Below are 5,323 nucleotides of genomic sequence, written 5' to 3'. Positions count from 1 at the left end.
CAGATGTCAGCCTAATGTGTACCTTAGCCATGTAAGCCATGTAATAACAACATGTGCTGGAACATAATAGTGCAAAAGTAACATGACGAAACTCTGTTCAGACAGTGAATGGACTGATTCTTATACAGCACTTTTTTACTCACCCATATTACTCAAAGTGCTCTATACAACATGTCACATTCACCCAATCAGGCCAAATGTGGCATGCCATCACATAAACAGTGCCATCTTACCATGCCAGAAGTCAGCCAGCAGTGCCGGCTTGACACCAGATCCAGGCAAGACCCGTCTGCTATGTGGGATGACTTGTTCTTTTGGCATTTTAGTTGTGGATTATGTTTGGACTGTGTCTCTTGCCCTTTCAGTATTGTTTCCTTGTGCTTCTAAGTGTCCCTTTGTTTCTTTTTAGGTTATGTAGTATGGGTTAGAGATATTTTGTATGTTGTTTTTGTTTAATAAATCCGCCTTTTGGATTATTCCCTGATGTGCCTGAGTTCTGTTATTTAGTGTCACTTTGAAAGGACACACATCCAGCATTGACATATAATTGTTCTTTCAATTTTTGATAAAGATTACAGTGAATTGAGATGTAACTTGGCCCAGAGGTACGGTAGGACGCCCAGAGTAAGAAAGTGTTGAAAGTTGGACCTCAACTATTATGGATGATTTTTAATGAATTTTTGAAATTTCCATAATTGTAGTGTATTGAATAAATGTTTCCATTAATTTCTGAGGAATTCTACAGTAAATCGGGCTGAAACCTGGCACACAGGTACAGTAGGTGTCCCAGAGGGGGGATGTGTTGAAAGTTGGACATCAACTACTCAGGATGATTTTTAATGAAATTTTGAAAATTGACACAATTGTAGTGTATTGGCTGTATTAGATTGAATAAATGTTTCCATTAATTTCTGAGGAATTCTACAGTAAATCTGGATGAAACTTGGCACACAGGTACAGTAGGTGTCCCAGAGGAGGGATGTGTTGAAAGTTGGACATCAACTACTCAGGATGATTTTTCATGAATTTTTGAAAATTGACATAATTATATTGTATTGGCTGACTGCATTGGATACAAGTACCCTTTAATTTCTGAGGAATTCTACAGTAAATCGGGCTGAAACCTGGCACACAGGTACAGTAGGTGTCCTAGAGGAGGGATGTGTTGAAAGTTGGACATCAACTACTCAGGATGATTTTTAATGAATTCTTGAAAATTGACATAATTGTAGTGTATTGGCCGACTGCATTGAATACAAGTACCCTTTAATTTCTGAGGAATTCTACAGTAAATCTGGATGAAACTTGGCACACAGGTACAGTAGGTGTCCCAGAGGGGGGATGTGTTGAAAGTTGGACCTCAACTATTCAGGATGACTTTTAATGAATTTTTGAAATAAACATAATTGTAGTGCATTGACTGTATTGCACTGAATATGAGTTTACTGTGATTTCTGAGTAGGGGAGAGCGGGGTAAGTTGTCACACTCTTCACACTGACTAACTTTTACTGAGCACCATACATCACAACGTAATAAATGTTTCACCACATGAAAGACGGAAGTCTCGGGCACATATGATGTATTGATTACATTTTCATATCTTATCTCATTACGGAGTTGTAGACTGTTGAAAGGAGAATGTGCACTTGTGACAATTTGCCCCATCGGCAGGTAAGTTGTCACACTAGATTATCTTAAAATATGAACACAAATACTTAATTATGATTATTGATTTTAATTGTTAAATTCAAACCAAAACTGGAAATTTGAACAATTATGCCAAGAGAATTTGGAAAAAAACAATTATTTCAATCCAATACACATTTTAATCAAAACATTAAGTAGAAAGAAAACTTTAGTTTGAACTTTAAACTCAAATGTTCTCTGGCTTGCACATAAATCCATAACTGAATGGAATGCTGCAAATAACTTGCTTTACTTAACATGTTTATACTCTGAACAAAACAGATGCCTTATTTCTGATTAATCAGACTCAACTTCATAGTCACAATTCTGGCACACATAAATTGCCTGGCCTGAGGTGCAAGCATCATGGGCCCATTTGTTGCATTTTACGCATTTTACCCAGGTCTCTTTTGGACGACTGTTTGAAAATGGCTCCACACAGACAAGGCAGAAGCACTCTTCATCATCTGATGATGACGACTCTTGAATTATTTTTCTTCTTTTAGCTGCGTTGTTCTTCATAGGTCCAGATGTTTTCCCCCCTCGCGTCCCTCTCTTTTGAAACAGCTTTTTGCTAGATTCAGCCTTATTCTTTTCTTTTTCTAGTTGCTGCTTCACTGGCGTGTCGGTTAGAATTGCTGATTTGCGTCGTTTTCTTCCTTTGCTGGATGGTTTTCGGCGGCCAGCTTTTGGATATGGCTGGATGTCCTCTGGAGTTGGTAGTCCGCTGTCAGTAATTGCAGTGCGGTAATTTATGTCAAAATCCTTTGCTGTACTTGTGATTGATTTGTTCTGCATCTTTACCTGCCTGACTGCCTTTAACATAATGTCAGGTGGTGTTCTGCCACGCTCTGTCTTTCGTTGATAATTTCGAACCATCTTACTTTCTTCCTTCCTTCCTTAATTCCTGCCTCTCCTTCCTTTCTTCAAAAACCTTATTACAAATACAAATGAATTACAATATCACAATTTTTTTGGAGCATTTATTTGTACTGGGGCAAGTTGTCACATGTGACGACTTGCCCCAAAGTTAATGAGACAACTTGCCCCAAACTGACATTTATGCTAATTTTGGCTAAATGTCAGGGTTAGCTCAACATAGCACATCAGCTGAAGTATCAAAAGACACGTTAATGTCTCCTCTATTTTGTGTAAAATAATAATCTGTAACATCTATACCTAACAAAGTTGTACTGAAGAAAATTTAAAGTGATTTATTTTTCCTTTTAGGTCAAAAAAATAAAAAAGATGTGCTCACCTCAGATTAGAGCAGTCTTGACCACATGTGAACAGGAGGTTGACTATAGAAGAAGAAGTCACACAAAGTGGCTATTTCATTTTTGAGATAGAGCCTCTAGTGTTGGAGTTATGAACAGTGTGACAACTTACCCGTGTGACAACTTACCCCGCTCTCCCCTAATATTACAGTAAATCTGGGTAAAAACTGGCCCAGAGGTAAAGTAGGTGTCCGAGAAGAGGATTGTGTTGAAAGCTTGGCATCAACTTTTAAGAATGATTTTTAATGAATTTTTGAATATGCAACCAGACTGTCACGATGGCTGTATTGGCTGTTCCATTGTAATTTGTGTGCGCGAGTGCGTGTGTGCGCGAGTCTAGGCTTTCAATCAGGATATAAAGCGAAAAGGCGCTACCGTAAAGACTGGTGTAAAAGCGCAAGGAAATTTATGCGGCGGATAGGAGGCGGCTGGCTTGACCGCGGCTCACAAATGACGGCTCACTTTACCGCGGTGCTAGGGGCCAGGGCCCGTATCCCTAAAGATTCTGAGAATCCTCTCAGAGAGCTCCTAACTTAACCTAAAAATTCCTTGCCAGGAGTTTTAGTTTAGAAGTGATTCCAGAACATTTTCAGTGAACTCTGAGCAAGGAATGGATGGAAAATCCTATCTTAGTGAGGAGGTGTGGTTGACCCCGTTGCTAGGTATGAGTCATCATTTCAAAAGCCGTGATTGGTTGATCCTACAAGTTTGATGGAAATGAGCTTTTGGTGATAATGAGCAAAGGATGTACCCTCAAATCAATAAACATATTATATACTCTAATCTTATGCTGACTGTAATTGTAAATAATATTTCACATTCAAGAAAATATCTGGAAAATGAATAGTAAGCTGTAGGGGTTATAGCCATTAGAATCTAAAATATGTGAAAACTTAAACTCATTACACCCTGTTCAAATAATGATTCGTGTCTTATTTGCTCATATAAATATCCTAGCTGGCATATTTTGTACTTTCACTCCCATATGGACCCCGTTGAAAACAAGATGGCCTATCTCAAGAGGCTGTCCTTAATGAAGTAGAAATCACAACGTTACAAGTCCAGTGTGGTCTTAACGAGGGTAACATGGCTCAGCTTTTAGCAATGTCTGTGATTGCAGACCCAAGTCATCACTGCTGCATTGTTGCATTTTCCCGGTTGCCAAATACCTCGGGGTTGTGATTACTTTCGTCTCCGGTGTAATAGCGTTGTGGTGTCGAGTTGGTGAAGTAATTGCATCTCTAAGGAGATCCACCACAAACATGATTCCTGCACGATCCAATCTGTAGCATCTCAATAATTCCCTGTCATCCAGTGTTTGCAGGACATCTCTCCTGCCTCTTCTGTTGGCCATTTTGTGCAGCTGCTTAGGGGAACTCCTAAGCCACTAAAAGTCCTCTTCCCTGCTCTTAGCAGATCTCGCCTTAGGAGCCCTTTTAAGCGCTAGGAATCTTGAGGAATAGCTTTTATATTAACTGGGATTGTCGTGTCACTTTTAGGGGAAATTCTAAGAAAACGTCATGACTCTGAGAATTTTCTTAGAATTTGGCCGCTAGGAGCCACTTTTTGCACAAAGATTCTTTAGGGATACGGGCCCAGGACTCTACTCTTCGGGTTTTTGGGGGATGTTGCTAACTCCGGGTCGATAACAGGCACCACACCCACAGTAGATGTGCTTGGTGTGAGGTCTTGCAGCAAGCATTTCTTGGCTTTTAAAAAAACGTTATGCGTCGCCACGTGTTTCATCGGATTTGAGGTGTTACCTCCTTTGACAATATCACAGTATCAGCTTAAAGCACTTGTTACAGGCTGCTGAGTTTGCATCTTTTGCTGTGAAGTACAGCCAGACTTTTGACCGCTTTGCCTTGGGCATTTTTAATCTGTAGCTCTGCTCTAAAAGAACGTACGTACCTGGACCCGCCTACTATCCTCGGAAACGTAAAATGATTGGCTAGAATCTAAAGTGTATCACAGCTCAGGAAAAAAAAGCACCAAAATGTGCGCTGCTTTTCGGTCTGGTTACTGCCGTTTATGTCAGAACCGGTGCCATCATGGCACCGGATACCGGTACCCATCCCTAGACAGAACTACTGCACAACATTTCTTTTAACGCTGAGTTCAATCAGGCTAAAATGTTTTCGTGTTTCTGGTATCTGAAAGTCGGGCATTAGCCAGAATCATTGAGGAAAAACTCGGATGTCAGCACTGCATCTTAAGGTTCACTTGTCCTTTATGTGCAGTTGGTGTGTTGTACAACTGCAAACTCTTGTCAGGCATTTATTCTTTTCCCACCATGTACGATATAACAGTGACTGAAGGTTTAACAACACTGGTATTGTGTCCAGTCATTATCTATAGA

This window comes from Aulonocara sp. 'chitande type north' Nkhata Bay, linkage group LG2, assembly GCF_057382095.1.
Source record: "Aulonocara sp. 'chitande type north' Nkhata Bay isolate Kocher_YH1m ecotype deep benthic linkage group LG2, A_spYH_male_GT1.1, whole genome shotgun sequence".
Lineage (NCBI taxonomy): Eukaryota > Metazoa > Chordata > Actinopteri > Cichliformes > Cichlidae > Aulonocara > Aulonocara sp. 'chitande type north' Nkhata Bay.
Note: the sequence above shows the minus strand (reverse complement) of the source record.